At 50.7% G+C, this 27686-nt stretch overlaps 1 long non-coding RNA gene across 1 annotated transcript; it reads right to left on the minus strand.

Moving 5' to 3' along the window:
- Positions 1-4902: 4902 nt before the first annotated feature.
- LOC118549291 (uncharacterized) lies at positions 4903-27426 on the minus strand. The gene is made up of 2 exons (XR_004924022.2): positions 26598-27426; positions 4903-5181 (listed from the first exon to the last, which is right to left on the minus strand). It is a non-coding gene; the product is annotated as an uncharacterized LOC118549291 (long non-coding RNA).
- Between the last annotated feature and the right edge of the window lie 260 nt (positions 27427-27686).

Raw genomic sequence — 27686 nt, forward strand, 5'->3', positions numbered from 1 at the left:
CAAACGTACACTTGTACACAAATATTCGTACAGTGCTATTCACAATAGCCGAAAGGTGGAAATAGCCCAAAGGTCTTTCAGGGGATGAATGGGTAAACAACTTGTGGTAAACACATACAGTGGAATATTATTCAACCATAAAAAGGAATGGGGTTCTGATACATGCTACAGTGTGGATGAGCCTCAAAACCAATATGCCAAGTGAAAGATGCCAGACATCAAAGGTCACATATTGTAGGATTCCATCTATGGGAAAGAGCTAGAAGAGGAAAATCCATAGAATGCAGATTGGTGGTTGTCAGAGGAATTGGTAAGAGGAAATGTGGAGCAACTGCTTAATTGGTGTGGGGTTTCCTTTGGAGGTGATAAAAAGGTTTTTGAATGAGAGGTGGTAGTTGTCCATCATTGAATTGAGTTGTTCACTCACCTTTAGAAAGTTAATTTTAGGTTGTATTCATTTCATTACAATAAAATGTACCCCATAGAAGAGCTCTAGTTGGCCTAGCTTGGGTCACGTGCCCACCCTGGCCAATCAACAAGGATTAGGGGTGGGATCTACAAAGACATGGCAGCTCTCCTTGGAGTCACATGGTTGCAATTGGGGGAAGTTACATTTCCTGAAGAGGTGGGAGACAGGGCACTCTTCTGAGACAATGAAACTTCAGTTTAATAAATAAAAGAATGGCCAAATGACAGGGCTAAAAGAGAATCTGGAACCACACCATCTGTTTGGTGGCTACTAGTTAAATATGGCCATTTATTTATTTTTTTAATATTTTACGTATTCATTTGAGACAGAGAGAGAGAGAGCATGAGCAGGGGCAGAGGCAGAGGGAGAGGGAGAAACAAGCTCCCTGCTGAGCCAGGAGCCCATCACGGGGCTCCATCCCAGGACCCTGGGATCATGACCTGAGCCAAAGGCAGATGCTTAACTGACTGAGCCACCCAGGCACCCCAAATATGGCCATGTAGATTGAAATTAATTCAGTTTCTAAATGGCACGAGCACCTTTTAAGAGCTAGCGGCTACCATATTGGACAACAGAGATACAGAACTTTTCCATCACTGCAGAAAGTTCTATTGGACAGCACTAATTTAGGGATCATGAGTCCAAGCCCTTCCTTTTGCAGGTGAGGGCAATGAGACCTAGAGGAGGAGGGGACTTACATAAATACAGCAGTTGAGGGCCATAGCCAGAACCAACACTCAGGCTTCTTAACTCCTATTCCGACAATGTCCTCTCCCTACAGTGGCGCACACTGTAGGGTGCTGTCTCTCCTCAGGGTGCTCTCAGTTTCATGGGAGAGGAGACATGCCCACAAGAAATGACAGGGCAACCCCTTCGATTCCATTCACTGATAGTCTTAGGCTGCGGGGGGCCAGGCTCCCAGTCACGCCAGGAAAAGCAGTGTACGCCGCAGGGAGGATGATTGGCAAAAGGCCACACAAGTGTAGGGCAAGTAGACATGAAGTTCTTAATTGGAAAGAAGCTCTAATGTCTTTCTGTTTATAAAAGCAACATGTTCGTTGCATGCAACTTAGAAAACCTCAAAAAATATTAAGGAAAAATAAATATCACCATAATCTTCATGACTCAGAGATTGTCATGGTTAACATTTTTATATATATCCTTCTAGGCCTTTTTTTTTCTCTGCATTTCCAATTATAGACACATATATATGGATCAAAATGCATTTTATACACTTTATTCTGTCTTCTGCTTTTTTCACTTAATATATTTTGTACATTTTTTATGTAATCAAATGTAGATTCATGTCATCATTTTAACATCTGTGAGAGATGAATTTTGAATAGAAAGTTCTGCAAGGCTCCTTGATGAAGTAGCATTTGACCAGGCCCTTGAAGGATCAGGAGGCAGACGGTGGCCAGGGCATCCTCAGCAGAGGGGGCAGTGTGGACGAAAGTCAAGTCAGTGACAATCCACTCTGCCCACTAAGCTGGCTGTCGATAGATGAGGGGATTGAGGCCCAGAGGCAGGAGTTGGTGTTAAGGGTGAGACTTGAGCCCCGGACTGCAACCCTTCATCCAGGGCATCTGCCCTCACAAAGTCCAGCCCAGACTTCCCCCCCCACCATGGGCACTTGAGGTCCTGTACCACCTGGTTCTTGTTCCCTTTCATTGGCTTAGTGGCAGATGACAGCCCATCCTGGATCACGCTGTGCTTCTGCTTCCTGCACCGACAGGGAAATCGAGGCCCACAGAGGGAAGGGTTATCTGGGTCACCGAGCTAGAGGATAATGATGGCCGTCACAGAGAGAGCCCTCACGCATGTCAGGCCACGAGCTGGGGCCTGGCCTCCATTCCACCCAGGGACCCTCTCCTCCCCTCCTGAGGGCCGTGCCCGCACCACCCTGAGTCACAGCCGGCATGCCTGCTTGCTGTGAGTCAGCAGCGTTCTTGGGGCCTAACAGCACCACACTGCAGCCGCAGGCCCTGCCTTGTGCCTCGGTGAGCCTAGCACATTCTCCGGAGAGGCGAGACGTGAGCGCGTCAGCCAGATGAGCGGCCTCAGGTCACGGCCCGACAGCCTGGGAGCTGACCCGCAGGGGCCTCGGGGATTCGGATGACTCAGAGAAAGCCCAGCTGCCTCTGTGCTGCCCCGGAGCTGGATGCTGACGCCACATGCTCTTTCTGAAGGAAACTGGGGGGGCGGGGGGGGGAGGCATCAGCCACTGTCCAGGCTGGGAGAGGTTGTGGGGGGGCAGTGAGAAGATTCTCTGATACCCTCTCTGCCCCGATTTGGGCAAGTCATTCCCCACCTCTGTGCAGGGGGGGATGTTAAGAGCACAGGCTTTGCCATGAGACAAGCATGGGTTGGGATTGAGCCCCAACTCGGCCTCCTACGACCCATGATCATGGCCAGTTCCTTAACCCCACAGGGCCGCAGCAGGAGGAAATGAGATGAGGTATGTAATGCACTTAGCACAGGGCAGGACACAGGGAGGGCGCTCAAGAATTGGAGCTCTCATTAAGGTAGGAAATACTAGCCACAGTCTTTTCTGGCATCCCCCTTGTATGCATGCACCCATTCACTCGTTCATTCATTTAACCAGTATTTACTGAGCGCCTCCAGCTGGGAACAGAGCTGGGAACAGGGCTTTCCGGGGAGCGGAGGTCACCTGCTCAGCTGATGTTCATGGCCAAGGCCTCTGCTGAGCCGAGAAAACGCAGATGTTGACCATCACGGTCTCTGCATCATGGAACTTACATTCTAGTGGGGAGAAGAGAGACCGTGCAAAGTTAAATGGATAATAAGAAAGAAAATTGCAGGGCGCCTGGGTGGCTCAGTCTTTAAGTGTCTGCCTTTGGCTCAGGTCATGATTCCAGGATCCTGGGATCCAGTCCACATCGGGCTCCCTGCTCCACGGGAAGCCTGCTTCTCCCTCTCCCACTCCCCCTGCTTGTGTTCCTGCTCTCGCTATCTCTGTCTCTGTCAAATAAATAAATAAAATCTTTAAAAAAAAAAATTGCAGATAAACGGTTGAGGGTGGCGGGGGGAGCCCATGTAGATGGAGTGGCCAGGCAGCCTCCCTGGGGAGTGTGATGTTTGTTCTGCGACGTGAGGGCGGAACCGTGAGAAGAAACCAGCCTTGTGAGGAGGCAGGAGGAGGGCCTCCGGGCCAGGCGAGAGCAAGGGTGAGGACTGGTGCCAGGAGACGGTCTGCTGGGGAAGGCAGGGCAAGGAGGTGCGTGGCACTGCCGTGAGAAGGGGAGTGGCTCGAGATGAGGACAGAGAGTGTCAAGGCCTTTCAGGCCATGTGAAAACGTGTTTATTTTCTCCGAAATGTGATTCCATGCCTCTGTAGGTCAGGGTTCCCTGCAGGGCAAGACCCCCCAATGCCTGAATCGGGACTAAAGCTGGCAAGAGCTTGGCCATTTTCCCAAGGGGGCAGCCTGTGTTCTGTCCCCGCTGCTGTGCCTCTCAGCCTTCCCAGCACCAGCAGGGCCCTTGGAGGTGAGCCCCTCCTCGCTCGAGCACAGAGACCACAGCAGAGCCACCTGGAGGCTATTTCTGGCAGGGGGCCGAGCCCCCCAGCTGCATTCCAGGAGCAAATCTGCCTCGATAGTTGGTTCTGAGGAATGCAGAGTCCACCTCTACCCTAGACACAAGGAGCCTTTTCTCACCCAGGCCCCTGGGGTGAGGGTTTCTGGGGCTGGAGGTCACCCAGACTTCTGCTGTTCACGGTGAAGACCTGTGCTGAGCAGAGAAAACACAGCCGTCAGCCAGAGACCCAGCACAACACCTGCAGGGAAGGACCTGGACAGGGGAGGGGTGGGGGCTGCCAGGCTCACTGGGTCCCTCCCTGCCTCCCGAAGTTCAGTCACATTGGCATTCAAGGACCTGCATCTCCCTTGCCTATTCTAAGCAGGGATGACAGCCTGCCATACCATAGATCATCTCCTGAACCCACTTCAGAGACAGGGAAACTGAGGCCAGGGAGGGGAAGGGGCCACCCAGCTAGATAATACCCGAACATTGAGAACTTGTCATGGGTCAAGAGTGTGGTAAGAGCTTGACCAACATTTCACAACAATCCTGTGATGTGGCCACTCATGTTACCACCATTTTCCAGATGGGGAACTGAGGCTTAGAGAGGTTCACTTACAGGCCCAAGGTCAAGGAACTACTAAGAGGAAGAATCTAGATTTGAACCCAGGCCTTCTGGGTGACTAAAGCTCACTCTAATGTTTTTGTTGTTGTTGTTGTGTTTTATTTACTTAAATTAATTTTGTTCTCAAAGGAAACTTGTTATTACTACTACTAGTGAAAAACCCATGTTGGGCAAAGGTAAAAATAAATGCAACAAAACCCAAATAATGTTAGTTAATTCTAACTAAAGTCTAAAAATATTGTTGCTGTTCAAAGTACCGCAAACTGGGTGGGTTAAAACAACAGAAATTTATTCTCTCACAATTCTGGAGATTATATGTCTCAAATCGGGTGTCGGCAGGGCCATGCTCCGTCTGAGATGCTGGGTAGAATCTTTCCTTGCCTCTTCCTAGCTTCTGGTAGTGGCCACCCATCCTCCGTGTTCCTGGGCACGCAGACGCGGGGGTCCGATCTCTGCCTCTCTCGTGTTGTGTGGTCTTTTCCTCGTGTGTCCGTCATATTGGATTAGCAGCCCACTCCCAATCCGGGATGACTTCATCTGCAAGACTCTATTTCCAGATAAGGTCACGTTCACAGGTACTGATGTTAGCACCGCAGCAGAGATTTTGGGGGGGAACACAATTCAACCCATAGCACCAGGAGGCGGAAGGCATGGCCCTTTGACCTCTGGTTTTCCCTGGCGGGTGGAAGGGGGCATAGAAACGGAGGGAGAAGGTGAGCGGGAGCTCTGATCCGGGTACCCGGACATCTGGACTCTGCCAGCAGCTTCCAGGGTGACCTCAGACACTCCCCTTTTCTAGGCCTTATTATTCTTCATGGTAAGATGAGGAAAAGCACGCCCCACCCCTAACCAGGTTCTCATGAGACTCAAATAGGCCAGGGGCTAGGAAGGGGCTTTGCAGCCTGGAAACCCATACACAGTTTCCCTCGGCCTTTGACTTCCCTCTCATCCTCTCCCCTGAGCTGGGCAGCATTACTGAAATGGTAGTTTTTCCACCAGCCCTGCTAATTAGACATGGACGAGGCTGGGCCCTCAGCCCCCCACCCTCTCCATTCCCAGGGTTTCTCATGAACTCATCCTTTCTCCTGTTCCTCAGTTCGGTTACTTGGCTCTGAAAGTCTGTTTCCTTCCTTCTACAGTGGGGAGAAGGTTGCCACCACATATGGTTGTTGCAAGGATTAAATTTAGAGGCAATGCAGTTAAGTCAGCACCATGCCTGACGCATGGTAAACTTGAATAAACACTCATTAATATTGATTTGATCATCACCGTAAGGAAATAGCCCCCACAACATATAGACACACAGCGGCCACTGTGTCCCCCCTTAGCTCGTGGGCCTTTGTTCCTGCCTTCATTCCACAGCCTTAGATTCGGCCCCTCCTTAGCGCCTTGCCAGGCTTCAGAAAGGATGGGCCTGGTTTGTCGGGAGACCCCACCAGTTCTGCTCACGGTGTGGGTTGGGAATGGCCCCTGTCTCTCCGGTCCTTAGTCTCCTCCTCCGTACAATGAGGGTATTAGCCTGGGGGCAATCTCTGGCAGGCCCCAGCAGCTTTCTTGCTGTATGATTCTAGCCTACAGGGGCCTTTTAGGGCAATTCAGGCCCCAGACCTTGAGGGGCTGAGCAAAGGCATGGTGGCCAGAGTTCAGACAAAGGCCAGGACTCCTGGTTCTGCTTCCTGCTCTCCTACTGACATACCTGGACAATTCCTCTCCCTCTCCGCGGCTCTTCTCTCCATCACAAAAGAGGCCGGCCAGGATGAAAGCCCTTCCGGTCTGTTTGTCTATAGTTCAACAACCAGCCCTCCTCTGGAACAAGGTTGTCCTCACCACCTGGCCTTAATATCTACTGTACCCTCCTCCAGAAGGCATGGCCCCCACTGTCCCCCACTGTCCGCATGGTGCTCTTCTTCACCTCACTTGCTCGTTAGCATTCAGCAAAGCCTCCCCTTTCCAGCCTATCTGAAACCACACGTATACACAGAGCCCTGAGACTGCTTCTCCCTAAAACAGCTATTACCTGGTATCATACTACACACTTATTTGTAGCTTACTTTTTCCCAGGCTCCCCCACTAAAATATAAGTCCTCTAATCACAGGGACCTTCTCTGTCTTGTTCAACACAGCACTCCAGTGCCCAAGATAAGACTGGGCACATAGTAGGTGCTTGATATACTGTGGAAGGAAGAGAGGGAGGAGAGAAGGAAGGAAGGAAGGAAGGAAGGAAGGAAGGAAGGAAGGAAGGAAGGAAGGAAGGAAGGAAGGAAACGTTACCTGCATGCGTGAATTTAGCCAAGATCACCTAAAATGCCTTTTCTTTCTCACCATTGCTGTTGCTAAGCAATGTCTTTTTGTATTTATCTGTTCAACCAGTATTTATTGCCAGCTGGCTCTGCCCCAGGCGTGGCGCTGAGGCCAGGGGATAGGGAGGCCATCTCCTCTGGGTCTTATATCCTCCGAGGAAGAGACAATTTAACATTTTACCCAAACAGTAAACCAGGCTTGCGGTCAGTACCGTGAAGGAGAACAGGACACCATGTGACCCTGGAACGGGTCACGGGCTGGGGGCGGGGAGGAGTTAGGGAAGACTTCTCCAAGGAAGTGACACGGGACCTGAGTGGTCAGTCTGGGGACGGGGAGGGGCGACTGGCTCCCTGGTGTGGACCCTGGCAGCCCCCAGGAAGGAGGTTCTCTGGCCTGCTTTCCTGAGAACCTTTACTCGCCCAGCTGGACACCCTCCTCCAACCAAGCCGGGACCTCTCTCCTCTCTGCACCCTGAGGCAGCAGATCCTCGCTTCTGAGCTGTCTCTGCCTTGCAGCGGCCTCGGCTGCCGACCTCTCCATGGGGCACTCCCTCGCTGTCTCCCTTTGACACACGCCAGGGGGCAGGCCCTGGACGCACTCCCTGACCTCGGCCCTGTCGCAGCTTGCAGCGGCCGCCCTCCCCTCTCTCACCTCACCTCTAAGGCGGTGGCTCTCTGGCTCCCCTTCCCTGTGGCCGGGATGCAAACCTACGTCTCTCCACTGAGTCAGAACCTGGCTGACCCCAGGTAGTGTTAGAGGACATCCAAGGAGGCCACTGTCAGGCAGGCTCTATTTAGCAGCAACAACAACCACAATAATAATAGTAACAACAACAACAATAATAGTAACAACAACCACAACAATAATAGTAGCAAGGACAACAATCATAAAGGGCCTTCCTCTGACACTTGTCTTAGTAGGTGGTTGAGCAGGGGCTCTGTGACAGGGCTGTGACACCGAAGTCCTCCGGGTCTTACCGAAGAGCAGGGCCTGTCCGTTCCACACCCCGTGGCTGGGCTTACTGGGGCCGGCAAGGGCGCCAAGGGCCTGCTCCTTTTCCAAGAAGCCAGCTGTGCTCCCTCATGAGGGAGTGGGATAGGGTTGGGAGGCAGTCAGAATCGTGGATCTTTTCAACGTTGGGCAGAGCCTTGGAGAAGGGAATTAGATGGCCATCCTGCCCTCTGGACATTTCCATAAATGATAGTAATTACAACAGCTACTATTTATCTAGTACTTACCATCCAGGGCCGGGCGCTGTTGTAAACAATTACACATGCATTCGTGGCCTGATCCTCACAGAAACTGTTATCCCCACTTTACAGATGAGCAAACTGAGGCCGGGAAAGTTACATCCCCACAGCTACCGAGCCACTGTGCTGCGGTGGAAGCCAGTAGGCTGTGGGGTCAAGCTCTTAGGCTCAACTGTTCAAGCATCTCGGAGTCACTGACGTGGCCCTTGCACGCAGAGTCACCCGGGCTCACCCCCACCCCCACGTGGAACACACGAGGGCAAAGGGACCCGTCATCCCGGCCCACATACTCCCCCAGCCCTTGTCCTCCAGACCAGAGGCCGTGTTCACAGTGATGGGTCTGGACGCCTTTTGGAAGAAAAATACAATTTTATTTTCCACTCAACAAGCCCATGTTTCTCTCCCCTACCTCCAGCCCCAGTGTTTATTTCAGCAAGAAAATGGCCTTTGAAGTCCTCACTTCTTGAAAGCTGAGAGGGAAGGGAGGCACTACAAACATTTCAAAGCATGTCCACATTTTGGTCAGAACGTGGAATTTTTTTAAGGATTAATAACACTTTTTGGAATCCACCGACCCTGCTGCTTTTTCAAGGTGAAAAAAATAACCCCTTGAAAATCACAGCTGTCGGGGCCTGGGGGGAGAAGCCCACGAGGGCAGGGAGCAGTGCCGAGGGCCTTCGTAAGCAGAACCAGGCAGAGACTGATGAGGAGCCGCCCGAAGTGGGCTCCGAGGGGGGGATTTCATAGATTGTGGCAAGGTGAGAGGAAGAACAACCGAGTCGTTCCTGAAGCTCCATTCACTCAGCTTAAAGGATTGTCTTTCGCTCAGGGGTTATGCCCTTCCTGCTTTGCTTGATGTCAAAAAGTACTCTCTTTAAGGAAATCGTGGCTATGTTCAACGATAGCCTTTTTAAAGTGTCTTTAGCAAAAGAAAATAGTTGCCAATCCAGTTTTGGTCTCTCCCAGTTTTTAATTTTTAATTTTTTTGGAATGCGTCTGGTCTATGAAATTTCAGGTCTGGGAGTATAGTTGGTGATGAAGAACTAGCTGGACCCAAGTTATCATAATCCAAAGTAGAAACAGGGGCCTCCTAAGACTCTGCCAAAGTGTTGAAGAGGTTCAGGGAAGGTCTCTCCCTAAGAAAGTCTTCTCAGAGGAGGGGGCGCTAGGTTAGGCCAGGAAGGGCAGGGACCACTCCACCCCCCCCACCCCCCCACCCCCCCACCCCCGGCCAGGGCCAAGGCAGAGCTCCAGGGAGAGGGAAGGAAATGAGCAAAGCCACAGAGGAAGAAACAAAATGACGCTAGGGGGACACCTGCCTGCCCACACGCTCCCTCAAGCTGATCTCATGTACTTCTCACAACACCCCTGCAAGGAATGTACCCCAGTTATCCCCGTCTGACACGCTAGGAGACAGAGTCATGGGCAGCATCACACAGCAAGCAGAGGTGGAGCTGGGTAGTGTGACCAGCTACATAATTTGCAAGCCCAGTGCACAGTGAAAAAACATGAAGCCGAGAGTTCAAACATTATTAAGAATTTCAAAATGGTGACTGCAGGACATTCATCCAAGCACAGGGCCCTCCTAAGCGCAGGGCCCTGTGCGACTGCCTAGGTCATACACCCAGGACATGAACCTGGCCACCTGGCCCAGAAGTCGAGTTCTTTATATGCTGCTGCTTTCCATTAGATGGAAGAGTTAAGTTAAACAGAACCCACATCGACAATATACCACATTGTTCCTCCATGGCTATGTTTGGGGGGTTAAGACAATAGGTGGATTTTTTTCTACTTCTCTATATAACTAATTTTTAATACAAGTATGAATTTCGTTAGACTAGAAATGAAGAGGTGCCTGGCCTTGTCATTTTAGTGGTTTTACCTATAGAACAGGAAGAATTAGGGAGTTTCCTGGCCATTCTCTGAGCTTCCTTTTCAGGGTCCCTTGGTTCTTCTTTGTCTGTCATTCCCTCTGACTCTAGACCCCTACCCACCCCCTGTCAGGGCCCCAGCCTGGCCCTGGCCTATGGCAAACTGTCAGGACCAGAGTATGCTGTGATAAACCAGAGCATGTGGAACAATGGAAAGACCATGGCCTGGGAGAGAAACTAGGTCTACTTCCTGCTCTGCCATGAATGTACTGTGTGGCCTTAGGTAAGCCCCTTACCCTCTCTGGGCCTGATGTTATAGTAGGGCCCTTTCATACAGAGTGGCCTACAGTTCAATTACTGCAATGATCAAGGGGGCAAGCCCACCCACCACGATCCTTTCTAAGTATCCTCCTTTTCCACAGACAGAATAGAGGGAGTAAAACAGGATAGCCCGAGGAGAGGTGGTATAGTAGAGTGGGCAGACCGCTGAGCCTGCCATCAGGAATTCTAAGTTGGAGATTCTCTAGGTGGGTGCTATCTGCCCTTCTTAGGACCTCTGTCCTCTCTGTTCCAAACTCTCCGTGGCTTCCAACTGCCCCCAGAATAAACCCCGAACTCCTTAGCATAGCCTTCCATGACCTGTCTTGCCAGCCTCATCTGCTGCCATCTGTGCTCTTGCTCACGCTCCACCTGCCATGCTAGCCTCCTGCCTTCCAAGCTCATTCGCCCTCAGGACCTTTGCACTGGCTGTTCCCTCTGCCGAGAACTCTCTTCCCCAGACCTTCACGTGGCTGCCTCCTTCTTGCATTTGGAGCCCCAGCAACATTGTCACTCCTCAGAGAGGTTCCCCCAGTCCCCAGAGTCATCCTATGAGCTCATGTCTGCATCTCTACAGTCTTCTCAATCACCCAAACACTTCCTGTTTGTGTGTTTTATTGCCTGTGTGCGTCTCCCCTTTCCCTCCCTGTGACAATCAGCAATCATACCAGGAGGGACCTTCTGCCTCCTTCCCTACTGTGGCCTCAGTGCTTAGACATTCCATAAATATTTGATGAATGAGTGGATGAATGACCAGCATGGACATCAATTTGCCTATCAATGCAATGGGAGTGTAGGTATTACCCGGCTCTGGTCATAGGTGCCTTTTCAAATATAGCACAGTTTAGGGATCCCCTCCCTGAGAAAGCACAGACACACAACATTTTTTAAAAAGATTGATTGATTGATTGATTGATTGGGGGGCACAGATAGAATCCCCAAGCAGATTCCCCACTGAGTGTGGAGCCTGATGCAGGGCTCTATCCCATGATCTAAGATCATGACTTGAGCGGAAATCAAAATCCTCAACCAATTGAGCCACTCAGGCGCCCCAGACACCCAACATTTTACGTCAAGTTTGGAGAGGGTGTCCCCAGCCCCTTTGAAGCCTACCCCAGACTCCCTGATCTTGCTCTGAGGTTTTTCAGATTTGGGAACAGAAAACAATGAGATCGAGGGGCTGTTCCTTTGGTTGCAAAAGGTGCTCAGGATTTGACTCCCCTTTCATGGACTTTGCATTTCCTCATTTGGAGGCGAAGGTGCCCCTTGGTGCCCCCTCTCACTCCTGTCCCTAACTCCGCAGACCTCTTACAGTCTGGGCCCATTATTCTTGCTCCTTGGTTTGCCACCCCGGTTCCTCCTGGCCCTGTCCCCTCCTCTTCCTGCCACTGGGATCTTAAGATAGCAAACTCAGGCCCCCTGGAGAAATGGTCTCCCTTAACACCAACATAGTCCCCATCTATAAAACCTTTCAACTTCATAAGCTCGTAACTGCAGAAATCTGTCCAAACATTCCGGGGCGGTTGTAACTATTGGTGTTGGCTTGCAGACCTGAGCCAAGCTGCCAGGGCTTTAATGAGGAAATACTTAACAGTCCCAGCCCAGAGTAACGGCCAGGGAGGGTGGGGAGCCCGCAGATGGGCGCCAAGCAGCCATGAGCTGGCCTCCAGGGCACAGTGGATAAGACAGGCTCTACAGCATTTTCTCAGAAAAGTGAAATTGACTTAATCCTGTTACCCTTTGCGGGTGTGGGCGGAAGAGGCCAAGATGGGTCAGGACAGCTGTCAAGAGCAAGAGCTTAGCCAGGGCTGAACTTTTGAGTTGAGAGCCGTGTAGCCAGACAGATGAGAAAGGCGCTTTCTCCCTCCCAGGCTCAGTGCTGGCTTTTCCATGATTAATGTGGAGAGAATGGCTTACACGCTTTGGAGGGCCGGCTGCGAGGAGAAGTGGTCCTTTTTTTCCCTCCTCCTCAGGCGCCTGTCTGGGGGGTGGTGGGCGGAGAAGGGTCAGCCGTGTTGGTGGGGTCTGCGGCCGGGTTGCCTAGAACTCTCGCAGGAATCCACATCACTGAACACCACCCCCCCACCCCCCACCCCGCGCGCTCCTTAGGAAGGGGGGCTGCTCTGGCCCCAGAGAAGCCCATGGTATTTTCCCTCCCACAAGCCACATGAAACAATTCCCGGGGGAGAGGGAGAGAACACACTTGAGAAGTGGGTGTGAAAATTTGAGCCTGGTAGATGAGGTGCCATCCACGACAAGGGGGCAACTCGATGGCCTTGGAGACTAGTCTGAAGGAGTCCCCTTCAGTCTGGTCACTGGGAAAAGCGGCACCCCGGCTGTGTGGCAGGAGGAAAGTGCTGTCCCACTGCACCCCTGCCAGAGGTCCCCTCTCCCTACACAGTGCCGACAGGGCCACACTTTGCACCTGTGGCTGGGGGGGCAATTCTAAAAGTCGATACCCAGAGGTACTAAGAAGAGCCGCATACCTGACTACCCCATTGGCCCAGCCTGTCACCATACCTTGGAGCTTCAGTTTTTCAGGGTAGTTGGCCCTGGGCCACGGAGATTCTATATATTCCACGTACGTGGAGAAATGAAGGTCACTGTCGTAGGAGCTGAGGGTCTTTCCCAAGAGAGTGATGGATTTCTTTTCCCTTCATCACATCAATAGCTCTTAAGACCTTGCCTTGCCTAAGGTCCTGTGTTCTACTGAGATTCTCCAAGACCCTCATGGGATGGAGCCCTACTCTCTTCCCAGATAAGACCCTGGGAATTATGCTTGAAGCCCTGGGGGTCAGGAAAAGCATTGCTTAGGTTTCTGACTAGGGAAGGAAGAAGAACCTGAGGCCCCAGAAAAAAGCTGAATTGGAATCATAAAATGGATTTTCCCTTGGAGGTCATCTGGCACCAGGCTGATTTTGCAGGTGGGACCTCTCCAGCTCAGAGAAGGAAGAGGACTAAATGTGCCTCCGACTCCCCCCCCCCCACTCCCCACCCACCACACCACAGAGCTGCGTGATTCCCTCTGCCCAAGGACCCCTGAACATGGCCTCCCCTTCCCTTCCCCTGCTCCCATCTCTGGAGAGGGCCCGGCAGGCCATGCCCATGCAGATGCTCCCCCAGCTCCCAGCAGAGGCTGGGCTTGGGCCAAAGGAGTCTCAAGGACCTCATCAGAGCTGGGGGGTGGGGTGGCTCACAGGCAGGAAAGCAACAGATGCAGGGACAGGAGTCAAGAAAGCTGATTTCAGTCCCAGTTCTCTGCTAGAAAGCTGTGTGACTTTGAGGGGGCGCTTTTTCAAATATCCCTGATATTTGAAGAACCCATCACGTTTGACAAGGCTCTTTCACATATGTTACTTCATTCTACCCTGAATCCCTTGGGGCCTCAGTTTCCTCCCATCAAAATGAGGGGATTGGACCTTCAAGGCATTCTCCACACACCCCCCCCATGCTAATATTTTGTGAGAAACGATGTTTTCTGGTATCTGATATATTTTATTGTTCGTTTTAGGATTAATGACGCTAAGAGTCTGCATTCTGGGATTCTAGAATCTTCGGCTTCTAAAATTCAATGGCCTTTGGTTCTGAGAATATATGACTTTTTTGTTCCGTGATTGCATATGTCAGTGCTGCCCAAGTTTGTCTCGTACCCACACCACCTTCACCACCTAGGCTATGTCTGCATACCACCTGTATTTGTATGCATTTAGTATTTTTCTTTAAATAGACTCTTTTTAACTTAAATAAATGTCTTTAAAATGGAAACTTTATATCACTACGGCAAATGGAAAACCAGTCTCACCTGCCATAAATAGGACCTAAAAGTAAAAATAAATACAATAAAAACAATGTTATTAAATTCTAACTAGATACTGTTGCCTGCCAAAGGCTCAGAGCCCAAGGCCTGCTCTTAAAAAAAAAATCTTTTTTTTAAGCACACATGTACACACACACACACACACACACACACACTAGCAAGGCTTGAGAGGCATTAAAGACATGTTAACATCAAATTAAAACAGTATAGTGAGAAGGACTGAGAATATCACTGAACTTTTCATCTGCTTCTCCTTAAATGTTGGTGTATTTGGTGCTGTCCCTGGACACCACCTACGTTCATTGCCAAGTGCGTCCCTTCACCATGCCAATCACCTTGCTCTCCTACACGTAGGTAAAGGAACCTAGAATTCTTGCCTTTGGGGCCACACACACATTGTTCAGGAACAATTGTCCACACTTTGTCCAGTTGGTTTCTTCTCTTCTGAGCTTTGGGCCAGGTCCTCTTTGCATGATTGCAAAACCAGGCTCTGGAATTCAGGCTCTTGGGCCTTCGCCCTGCTCATCTCCGTCTGGCTACAAAGAAGCTAGAGTAACCCTGGAAGCTCCCACCTGGAGACCGTTGGAGACAGTGACTCCAGAGCCACCAGCAGGACTCAGTGCCCATCTGGTGACAGTTGGGCCTGCGGTGATGCTCTTGCCTGCAGGACAGAAAGAGCGGGCACAGCCCAGGACATGCCGCACCCCCAGGGCTACGGAGGGTGGAGGCGGTGGGGAGAATCTGGTGTGGCCCAGCACACCCCTGCAGGTTCAAGGCTGGCTACAGAGCTAGGGTGGCATCAGGATGGGCACTGACCCATGGGCAGGAAGCCCCGAGTCCTAATCCCCTCTGCCACTGCTGGCCCAGTGTGGGACCCTGAGTAAATCCCTTTTTGTCTGGGCAGCCGCTTCCTCACTGTAAGATTGGGATGGATACACTGGCTCTGACTAGCCATCCGATTACTTATTGGGTCACACTCTATCTTAAGCATGTGTTCACACTCAAGTAAATGGCTGAAGCTATTACCGTTGAAACAGTAATAATTATGATTTGAGGCTCATGATTCTTCAGTGAAGGGTAGGGTGGGCAGTAATTTTCTCATTGACAGGGTCAATACATCTAAATGTTTTGGTACACAGAAGCACTTCATAAATTTGATAACAATTCTATTTCTCTCCTGCCAGGCCCCCTGGTGCCTAAGAGCAGCATCAGTCCCTAGACTGAAGTCAGTTTCTGAAGCTGGCCGCATGACAACTTCTCTGTGATAGTGACCTTGACCCCCACATCCAAGGCAGCCTCTGTCTGTCTGACTCCAGAGCAATTTATGAAAAGCCAGAGCCATCTCACTCCCTGTTCCCTTCACCTCTTGGCCACTGTCCTTGCTCTTGCCCTTCACTGGGGTGCCCTCTTCTCTCTGCCTTGTTTGATCCAGCCCTCAGGACCAGCCTCTGAGACCCAGCTGATGGTCCTGGCTGGACCCCTGGTTCTCTTCTTACTTTGGGTAAGTCCCATGACTGCTCCAGGCCTTAGTTTCCCCACAGGAAATAAAGCATTGAACCTCATGTCCTCCAAGTTCCTTCCAGTCCTAGCATTGGGAATGGTAGATGCTTTGGTGCCCACCGCAAGAAGGATGTGAGCCCAGCTACTCGGACTCCCTTGGCTCATTGAAGACCTGTCAGACTTGCAGTCAGGAGGGTGGGGACAGCTGGCATTATGGCCTGTGAAGGTTTGGAGCCATCACGGCAGAGACTGCAGGCAACCAGAGGACAGGGCTGGGCCTGCATTTCCTGACCCTCACATCTTCAGCCCAGCCCAGTGCTCAACACCAAAGCTGCTCAATAAATAATTAGCAAATGGATGCATGTTATGTTTGAAAAGCGGAATGGTAAGTATTATTAGTAAAAACTGAGGTTAGAGTCAGATGCAATCAAGCTAGAGCTCCTTAACCTTAAGCTTCAAAGAGAGAAGCCCCCTGACCCCCCACTTTGTGTTTTCCTCCAGGCATCAACCCAGTCTAGGGGTGTGGGCGGGGGGGGGGGGACAGGGGGAGAGAACAAAGATCCCATTAACTTATTTTAACTAACTAGAGACGACTTCACAACTACAGGCATCCTTACCCCACCCAATATTCTTTCACTTATTTCAGAAACATTTCTTGAGAACATCTGCACTGCTACAGAGAGGGTTGGGGGGATAGGTATAGGATCTGGTTCCCAGCCCCAGCTCAGGCACTTTTTTGTGTGACCTTAGACAAGTCACTTTCTTCTTAGTAGCCTAGTCTCCTCATCTGCAAAGTGGGGAAGTTGGACTCGATAATATCTAAAGATTCTTTCCTTTCTTATTATCTGTGATTGAGCTGCAGATCGCTCTGCAGGGGAGGAGCAGAGATTTCCTCAAAGATCTGGGAAGTTGTCTGTACCTCAAGCATTGTCTGTAAACTAAGTCTATGAAATTATCACTCATCTCCTTTTATGTGTGATGGAGTGAGATGGCTAATGCATTTCACAAAAGGGGCTCAAACTTTGAAAGGTAGAACTTCTACTGGGAATAGCACTAGCTCCAGTCCTGACTCGCATGGAGCTTACAGTTTTGTAAATAAGATAGAATCCAAATAACTTGACCACAGGGCGAGAAACAGATGTGGGACCTGAAAGTTCAGAGGCAGATGAGACTAGTGATCTCTGAGGGGTCAGACCCCTCTGAGAATCTGAGAAAAGTACTAACTGTCCCCGGTCAGGATGCCCTCATGCACCAGATTTCATGTACAATTACCTGGTGATCACAGGTCTCCTGGTTCATCTCACAGACGTCAGATTAAGAACTCTTGATTTAGATAAACCCATAAACAGAAGTCAGGCAAGTCTGGAACAAATGCCTAACTTGAGTTCTTGAACAAAAGCACCACAGAAGTTATTAGGAGAGGCTAGGGACACACAAGGTCTGTGGCCCCAGGACCTGGGGGCAGGGGTGCTGATCAGGGAGAAAAGGGGGGAAGGAGAAGCTTAGGTAAAATAAACCATGAGGCAGTCTCTTTGTTCCTTCTGCTAGACAAAGCAATTCTTTAAGCTGTTTTAAAAGACCGAACTCCTAAGCTTCAAAACATAAACAAGCAGAGCCTCTTAAATCATTGGGGAATTGTTTATGAATATAATTATTGGATTACATTGTCTGTTTATAATAAGTAGAGAACTGGGCTGGGAATCCACAATCTCTGTGATTGGGTGGAGAAGGGCAGAAGATCGGGAAGGGTCCCTGTTGGGATGAGACCCCATCCAAAATGATCCTGCTCACAAGCAAGACCACCAGCTAGAGAGCTCTGCCTCCATTCTCATGAACATGTTCCTTGGGGTGCTAGAAACCTGATGGAGAAGTAAGCTTTTAAAAGTGAAATATGCTTTTGATTCTTAAGTGGTAATTTGGAAAGTCGCAGCCCCAGCCCGTCAGGACTAACAATTACACCCAGCAGTCTCATGGCAAAGGACAAAGGACCCAATAGCCAAGTGCAGTTTGATTGAGGCTGCCTGGCAGCCAAGGGCTCAGACCCCCTGAGTGAGGGTGGGGGTGGACTGGCTGGGGAGGAGGGAGGAAGTTCCGGCCACTGAAAATAGGCTTCTCGCACTTTGATGTATATCTGAATCGCCTAAGCCTCTTGTTACAACGCAGGTTCCGAGTCAATAGGTCTGGGTGCACCTGGCAATGTGCATTTCCAGCAAGCTCCCAGGTAATGCTGAGGATACTGGTTCTCAGGCCATACTTTTATAGCGAGCTTCAAGGACATGGCCCTGACAGCTGAGCGTGGCTAAGCCCATGAATTTCAGAGTCAGATAGACCTGGGTTCAAATCCTGACTTCCCCATTCCACTAGCTCACTAACTTCAGTTACTTAGCCTCCTTGAGACTCAGCTCCTTACCTGTAAAATATGAATTAGAGGCAGGATTATTTGTTCATTCAACAAATGTGTATATAGCGTCAGCTCTGTGTCGGGCTTGTGGTAGGCCCTGGGGAAGCAGTGGTGAGCCAACACAGGCCCGGGTCCCGACAATCTTACAGATAATGGAGTCATCAGCACGGTGCCTGGTACATGGTAAGAACTCAGCAAATGGTATCTATTTTTATTAGGAGGGGGAGGAGTATCATCCATTTTAAGCACCCAGGGGAAAGAACTCTTCTGTTAAATGCTGACTGCATAGAAGGATTTGGAATTCATTCTGCAAACCAGGGGACCCAGATGTGAAGAGTACACAGTCCCTCTCCTTGAGGAGTTCCTGGTGTTAGTGGAAAGATGGGTGCGTAGCCTGAGTGGCCCCAGTAAGCCAGCCGGCTCTCCCCAACGGCACCCAGCAACATGAGTTCGCTCTGTTCACGCACTTGGTCCTGGCCACCAGCCTCGGCTCACGTCTCCAAGCTGGCCCTGCTTCTGGCCTGACTGTCCCACCCCAACTTTACTTTTCTTACTCTGCTTCCCATTTATCTACCTTTCCCTTACCCCTTTGACTTGAAAAATGCCGTTCCCCCCTCCCCCCCTTGCTCAGGAAAGATCCTGCTCTAGCTCCCATTACGCCGCCAGCAAGACAGCCTGGAGACCTCCCACTTTGAGCTGGGTGCCACCCGAGGGCCTCCCTACCCTCCTGACCGTGGGGCCCTACCAGTCAATCAATCCAGACACTGAGCAAACAAATGATGTTGTGGCACGTTCTGAGGGAAAAAGTCACAAAGACTAGGCCTGCTCTGCAAATCTGCATACTATCAGGCAAAGGCCTAGTTGGGCTGGGCTGGGCGTAATCCAGAGGTTGGAGTTCTCAGAAGAAAGAATGACAGCCTGCTTCCAGGTGGGCCTGGCCAGAACAGCTGGGTCTGGGCCTCCCTGGCCCTTCTTCCCAGTATAGGCTTTGCAGCAGTGGGGTTCTGAGTCAAGGCCAGAGAGAAGGAGCAGGGGGAGATTTCAAGGAACAGCCAATGACCGGAGACCCAGAGGCAGCCCCAACCTTCAAGTAAATGGCAAGTGACGGGGGCTTCTTATAAAACCATCATGGGCAGTGCTAGGCCTTGGGGACACAGTGAGGATCAGGGCTGAGCCCCTGCCCTCAGGGAGCTTACAGTCGAGCAAAGAAAGCCGATGTGCTGGCACTCCAGCTCAAGGCAGTGAGGAAGTCCAGGCAGGGAAGATGAAGGGCAAGAGTGTTCCGAGACGGATAAACAGCTCAGGTGAAGGCTGGATCCAGAGGGCTGGTCTGCACGGTCAGAGCGGCAAGTGTGAAAAATGGGCATGGTGAGGAACAAGGCCGGGGGCAGGCCAGGGAAGGTTGACATCTCTAAGGGACTTGGGGGCTCTTTTGAGGGCAGTGGAAGGTTCTACGGTGCAATTCAGCAGTACAATGGATGATTAGTCCCCTTTCCCGGATGGGGAAACCGAGGCACCGAGGAGCAGTAGGTAACCGGCCTGAGGTCACACCACCAGAAAGTGGCAGGGCCAGGATTCCATCGCAGCAGTCTGAGGCCGGAGCCTACACGCTCCAGCACATTGTTAAGTACATACACCGAGACCAATACACGGATCTTAAAATTAAAAAAAAAAAGCTGCACCCCGGGCACCAGGCTCAGCCAGAGGCCATACAGGCAAACTCTATTTAAACCCAGTTAACAAGGAGCCTCTTAATGATCTCATTAGCCCGGACAGGGCCCTTAGGAAACTTGAGGCAAGGCCCTGCTTTAAATGGGGCTCCTTTGAAGTGGCCACCACCTGAAGCAGCCACCTGAGAGGGCGGGAACAAAGCCAGCCTGTGAGCCCCGCACCCGCTTGGGCAGGCGCCACGGGGCTGCTAGCGAGGTAAGACTTGGCCCCGGTGTGGCCCAGGGCACCCGTCGGGTTTCCATTAGCGCCATCCCAGCCAGCCTCTCCGCAGGCTTGCATGCATGGGTGATTCGGCTGGCCACAAATGAGCTCATGCGCCATGATGGCAGCAGCCAGGAGCCTGTGGCCTTCCTTAGGCCTCAGCCCCTCAGGATTGGACTTCGGTCTCCCTCAAGCCCTGGTCTGGCTCATGACCCTGCTTAGGTTCTTCCTGACCCCAACCTCAACCTCCGCCCTCTGTATCCCCCATTTCTCTTCATCAGTCCTCTCGTTTTTGGACTGACCAACTCTGATCTCTCCATCACCCCCTTAAGGACGGGTGCCTCACCTTCCATGAGAGTTGCTGTGAGGACCCCAACCAGACACTCCCCCATCCACATGGATGTCTGCCTCTCTGGCCAGCTCTGGGTCCAGCATGAAGGGGGAGGGTCAGCATCCTGGCAGGGCCATGCCCCCTTCCGAGCTGCCCCAGGAAGGCTCAGGGTGAGTGACCTTCTGAGAAATAAGCACCTGGCCAATTGTGCCACCACAGGGTGCAAAATCCAGACAGGCAGAAGGAACTGATTCACCTTTCCAGAATTGCATGCTGAGGCCCTCCCAGCAGGCTGCGGCTGAGGCCCCTGCCTATTAATAGTCAAGCAGCTGTTTGCCTCCCTGAATGAGACTCTTTATTTGCAAGCTGCATTGACAAAACAGATCCCGCTCCTTCCTGCCGGGAATATTTGGGGATGGAGGGGCCGCAGGGAGATGTTCCTTCCTTCCAGGGAAGTTGAGAAGGTCAGCGCAGGAAGAGACCTTAGTGGTGACCCCCCTCAACACTGGGGAGGCCAAAGCTAAGCTCATTATCACCATCTTCTCTGCTCCCTCCCTCACTCCTCCTCCCATGTTCCCAGCACCAGCCAACGGCCCCATTCCTTCCCGAGTACTGCCTCCTCAACAGTCTCCCCTTCCTTTGTCCCAGCCTCAATCTAGAAGCCTCGAGGTCAAGTCCTTGGGTGACTGATATCCAGGCCTCATCTCCTGTGCCCCCAACCTTTTGATCCACTGTGTCTGTGACTGTGCCCTCCCTGAGATCCTGGCCTTTGCACATGCTATTCCCTCTGCCTGGGGCTTCTTTCCACTACTCTCCCACCCCACCCCCGCCCTCTTCCCATGTTTAATGCTCCCTTACATCTTAGCCTAAAAAAGACCAGGAAGCCTTGCCTCCCCATACCTACCTCAAAGGGCTTTCACACTCTGCTGAATTTACTCCCTCACCTGAAGTTCTAGGAGGGTAAAGTGATGCCTTTTTTTTTCGCTGCATTTCTCTACTGGCCACAAGGACACTATATGACATGGAACTAAATCAGAGAAAGGGCATATGAATTTTTTCCTCTTCCCAGACATCCATGATCTGATCAATCACCAAGTCCTGTTAATTCAACCTGGTTAAGAACAGGAGATCTGGAAATGTCAGTTTGAACCATGGTTCTGCCACTTACCAGTTGAGAGACCTTGGGTAAGTCACTTAACCTTGCAAAACCTTGGTTTCCTCACCTGCGAAACAGAGCCAACCATAGTGTCTGCCTCATAACATGGTCGTAAGAAGTCAATGAGATAATGCTTATAAAATGCCTAGCCCAGTGCCAGACATATTCAGCAAATGTGAGCTGCAAAAATGACTTTTAACATTTTGATTTGAAACAGAATCTCTTACCCGTCCCTGCCCGCCCCCCCCAACTACCACCCATGATAGTTGTTGCTCCACAGCACATGCTTTGAGAAATGCCTGTCTAGGCTCCCCACCACCACCCCCGCTGCTGAACAGGCAAGGCATGGAAGGCTAGAAGGAACAGAGAAAAAAGCCATGAACCTAAGGGTTAGGCGCTGTCATGTGGCTGCATCTCTGCTTATTGGTACCTGATGGCCCTAGAGCCTGCAATGGCTGGGCTCCCGGGGAAAGACCAGGACCAAGGGGCTGGCTGTCTTCCCAATGGAGCAGCCCAGGTACCCATTTTGGGTCCCCAAACCCCTCAGGGTGCCTAAGGCATGTTTTTGTCAGGAGTTAAGGGACTTGTTCCTTCTCTGCCTGATGAAGGTAGAGAGGGCCCCGGAGGGGGTTGGGGAGGAAGGAGACATTTATTCAAGCCTTGGAGCTGGTGCTCTCTGCTTCCGGGAGTTTGGTTAGCTTTTCCTGCTCCTCTGAGCTTCAACGCCTTCTTAAATTGTCTTCAAAGAGTGAGTACTAATCTCTGCCTCGTACAGGCCTTTTCAGTTCCCAAAGCACATTTACTTCCATGAGCTCACTTGGTCTCTTAGCTGCCCTCCCTGTGAGCAGAGTAAGGCTCTCCCCGACTTGGCTGATGGTGAATTTGAGGCTCAGAAAAGGCAAATGCCTTGCCCAAGGCCGCAGAGTGAGGCTATAACCATGCTCAGGCTGGACCCCGGGTCTCCTGGCTTCCCACCCAGCACTCTTACCTGGCTGGCGTTCAAGGTGAATAGCTAGCGGAATGTTCTCTGTGCTGTGAGAGGGCTGGCCCCTTGAAACAAATAACTCTAGGCCCAGAAACCTATGAAAAGATGTTAAACCTCATGGGGATTCAGAGAAATACAAATTAAGACCATTGTGAGATACCATTTTACACCCACGAGATTGGCAAAAAGATAAGGAGCCTGACAATACCAAGTGTTGGCAAGGATATGGATACTGCTAACAAAGTGTCTGTGGGGTTAAGTGATTCAGAAAACCATCTGGTATTATCTTATAAAGTTGATCATTCACTTTCCCTACAACATGGCAGTTCTACCCCTGGGCATGTATATTCCCAGGTATGTATACATGAGTGCTTACCATTTGGACCACACTGGTTATTAAAATTTTGAATTAATGTCAGGTCGGTTGGTAAATAGCTGCTCCTCCACATCTCTCTCCACCCAGCCGCTTCACCGTGTGACTCCCCCGTGCTCTGGCTGCCCCAGCTCCTCTCCTGGGGACCCTCCCAACATTCCCATGATCCAGTAACTAAAGGTTAACACCTGGCCTCTCACAATACCTCCGGGACCAGGTTCCAGCTCCATAGCATTCATTCTGATGCCTCAGAGCCCTTACCTTTCCGGTTGTTTGTTACTATTATACACACCCTAGAGAAACTCTTGTTCACATGCACCAAGAGAAATGCACAAGTTTATTCAGAGCATCAGGGTTCTTAGTAGACACAACAGCAACTGCAACAACCCCAACAACAAATCAACTATAAATAACTTAATGTGCGTGGATGGAAGAGGCCCATCCAGGCTGCCTCCTTCTGTTGGGTCAGAGAGGCTACTCAGGGCCTCTGGGCAGATGAAGGAGACAGGCCGGTCTTCCAGCGGGGCCCAAGCCCCATCAGATGTCATGTTGGATAGCAGGTACTAAGCCCTCATTTCTGTGCCAGGTGCTACATTCGTTAGGGTTGGATCTTATTTCCCAGCCGAGAAGGCAGTTACCATGCTTCATCCCATTCACAGGGAAGGAAGCCGAAACGTAGAGAATTAAAGTGGTTTGTCCAAAGTCACACATTGCAGAGCTGGAGTTTGAGGTCACATCTGTCTGATTCCCAAGCCCAAATTCTTCTTCACCACTGTGGGCTCATTGCCACAGAGTAGGGGTTTCTGGGGTGCAGGATCTTCTCTGCTCAGGATCCCCAGCCTCTAGCCCAGAGCCTGGCATATGGAAGATGCTCAGCAAACAGAGACTTGATATCACAAAGTAGTCAATCCGCCTGTTGAGTCTGACCTCAGCCTCTGGCCTGGCCTTACTCCTGCCTGGTCCCTGAAATCCAGGCCAGAAGGCCGTTTCTCCCCCTAATTCCCTTGCCTTGTGATGGCCTGATTTTGAGCCTGGACCTGTTAGACATGTCTCTCAGAGGCCCCTCCAAATCTTGAAACACAAATAACATGACTCTACTCACACATTCCTTTATTCTTTAAACATTGATTGAGCCCCTCCCACATGAGGTGCGGAGCTCCGCTTGGGAGAAACAGCACTGACCAGAAATCGTCCTTGCTTTCTGAAGCTCTCTGCCTACCCCGGGGGACCCCAACCCTGAAAACCACGTCTTCCAGAAGAGTGGGTGCTGAAATGAAGCCCACGTGCTTCGCTCAGTGGCCCTTCAACCGGTCAAAGTGGTAAATCAAATTGTCTGGTATGGAAGCCCTTGGTTGGATGTTCAGTCCCCGTGTGCCTCCTGTCTGACCTTCTGCCTGAGCAAGAATTTGTTTTCACTCCAGGAAGAGAGGTATAGCTGTGGAAAGTTCAACGTGCTCACTTGTTTGTTTGGTTTCCTTAATTTCATCTCTTTAATAAATAAAAATAAAGATGATGTGTTTGCCCAAATAGTGACAGTCTCCACCTAAGATGTTATTATGACACTTTAGGAATGAAAATCACACCACTGCGACTAATGGTCTCAGTGCCCAGGGCAGTGGGGAAGTGCCAGATGGGGTTAGGATCCCGAGCCCCCAGCACAGCTCTGCCAGGAACTGATGTTGGAAAAGTCATTTGGCCTCTTCAGGCCTGTTTCCCTCTTTTATGAAATGAGAGAGTTGAACATGTTCATAAAGACAGAACTTTCACATTCGCTACCTCGTTTTGCCATCATGATATCCTACGAGGGAGCCTCTTTGATCCCTAATTTAGTGGTGGAGAAATGAAAGCAGAAGAGTCAGAAGAATCCGGGTGACTGAGCCACTCAGCACCAGACGTGGGACCTCAGTCCAGGCTCCCAGCCCCTGTATGGAATCCTCTTGTCTTCTCCAAGGTTTCTCAAGCTTGGGAAACAGACACATGCCTTAAAAAATTCTCACTGACCTGGGATCTTAGGGGTCTGCAGACACAAAATATAAGAACCTGCTCAGTTTGATCTTTGTGAAAATCTTGGTTTGTTCAGGAGGCTGGAGAGTCATTGATGATCCCAGGGCCAGTGGGATCCTAAATACAAACACCAGCACAGGTGTAGTCACGCGGTCATGCGACATTATCAGGCAGACATCCCGACGATCCAAAAACATTATCTTTAATTGTTTTAGATTATCACTGGAATGAACACCAAAAAACTAAAGTCTAAAAGAACTTGTGGGGAACCCCACCCCCCAATCTGATATTCTGTCAGGCTGCCTCCACATTGCCTGAAACCCCTCCCAGTGTAACATTCTTTGAGTTTCCCTGGTAACCATCTGCTGGTGGAAATGACAATTAAGCTGTTCAGCTGCCTGGTTCACATAGTTCCCCCATTATGGCTCTGTGCCAGGGTCAAGAAGGCTTGAATTTACCCACCTCCAGTGACAGGCCAAAGTAAGAGGGAACCTCCAAGGTCAGGGAGGAGTCTCGAAATACAGAGTCCAAAAAGCTTAAACCTGGATGAACATCATTCATTTATCCACCACCCCATCCACTAACCCATCCGTTCCTCAAATATTCACTCCTGCCCATTATATCCTAGGTCCTAAATTTGGGACAGAGAAGATAGGGTATAAAAAAAATAAGCAAAGTTTACCAAAATGTGTATAATGTGCTACTCTCAATGTTATATAAATGCGTATATGTATATACCCTCCAATAACATTGTTTCCTCCTGGGAAGCTGGGAAGAAGGGTGGGAAGCTGGGAGAATTTTCTCCACATCCTTTCTGTACCTTTCTAGTTTTTACATCACGTGTGTGTATTGCCTCCTCCAGAAATAAGTTTCAGTTGTAAACAACGCTCCTGACTACCATCCCAGTGCTCTGGTCACTTGAGCAGGCGACCTCTCTGTGATGGTGGGAGGGGTGGTGGAGTGATTTAGGGTCAGCCGAGTGAATAGTAAGCATCTTTTGGCCTTCCTGTCCATGGGCTCTGTGGTCTTGTCCAAATGGCTGTTCATCCCAGAAGCTCTGCCCACCTCCCCCCAGGCTTGATCCTGCCCCAACTGGGTGCTGTGTCCAGGATGAATTGCTGGGAGGCAATGGGGGTACCCCCCTGCTGTGGCCTCAAGAGACCTGTTTGTGTGGGCTGGCACGTGGTCACATATGAAAGTGACTGGGCATGTGTGCCCTTTTCTTTCCCCAAATATTTTCCTTGGAGCCATCAGATGCTCCCTCAAGCCTGCTACCATGGATAACTGGCTTGCAGCTGCCGTGGTGTGCATCCTCCCACCTCTCCTGCAAGATCAGGAATGCGACTCCATACCTGTCCCTAACATGGAGTCACCTAACATGGGCTCAGGACCCAGGGCCTGAGTGGGAGGGGAGGGGTGGTAAGGCTGGGCTGCACGCATCCAGTTCCTCCAGAGACCTAGCTGTGTTCTGAGATGTAGTTAGATTTGAAGAGAATGTATCCATCCCTTTGGACCAGACAACATTGGGACATCCATGCTAGATGGGCCTCAGATGACAGCCTCTCTGGAGACTCTTGTCAGTGAGTCCTCCCTCACCTTCGGCCACTTGCCTCCTCTTTCCAGCCTCGCAGCATCCCTGAAGCTCAAGACCATCCTTATCCCTGTTTTCAAGAGAGGAAGCTGGAACCCAGAGGTAAAATAACTTACTCCCAAGTTCACCTCACCTGTAAATCTCTCAGGAAGGATTCTGTCCAAGCTGGCCCAGCTCCGGAGCCCATTCTCTTCCCACTGCAGCACCAGGCCTCCTACAGGGGGCGCTATGCCGGCAAAATGGCCTCTGCTTACCACAGACCGCAGAAGCCCAGGCCGCAGAGGGAGAGATTGACGCTGTAATTATACTAAAATGTAAAATCCTTGTGCATCAAAAGACTCCATAAATAAAGTGCGAAGACAGGCCACCGACTGGCAGGAGGTAGTAGCAACAGGCCCAGGATTCGAGCTCCCACAAATCTGGAAGAACGACACAGACAGCCCACTGGAAACATGGGCCAGAGATACAAAGGCAATTCACAGGAGAGGAAATGCAAGCGACCAGACAAGTGATGAAAACGTTTCAGCCCCACTGATCAGACACATACAAATTAAAAACACCAATGAGAGGCATTTGGCCTCATCAGAGCGGCATAAATTCCAAAGTCTGACAACTGCCAGTGTGAGTCTGGATGGGGAGCGACAGAAACCGGCCAGCCCTTCAGATGCAGTCAGGCGATGGCGGGAGGGCTGGGAGAAGCTCACGCGCCCGGCGACCCCTTCCCGGGCACACGCGGGAGACTTGTCCAAGGACTTTCGTGGCGGTGAGGCTCGGATCGTGAAAAACCGCAACTAGCTCGAATGCCCATCGATGGGAGAACAGATAAATAGGTCACAGCACACAATTACAATGAAATGGATTGGAAGAGTGGTAACATCTGTACTGAGCTCTGCACATAATACAGATAAATTTCAAACAAAACGTTGAAAGAAAACAAGCAAGTTGCGGAAGGCTATGTGCAATATTATAGCACTGATAAAAACTTTGAAAATCTGCAGCGCAATACTTTACATGTTTTATGGATGTATACATATATAGCATAAACATAAAAATATGTACAAGAAAGATTCATGCCAACCTCAGGGAACACGGTGGTGACTGTCTCTGGGCAGGAGGGAGGTGACGCTGCTACTTATTTGCGATGTCTTATTTCACAACCTGGGCCCCGGGAACATGGAAGCTGTATGTATGTGTCCCTATATTTTTCATACGTTGAATGTTT

Source organism: Halichoerus grypus, chromosome 2 (assembly GCF_964656455.1).
Source record: "Halichoerus grypus chromosome 2, mHalGry1.hap1.1, whole genome shotgun sequence".
NCBI lineage: Eukaryota > Metazoa > Chordata > Mammalia > Carnivora > Phocidae > Halichoerus > Halichoerus grypus.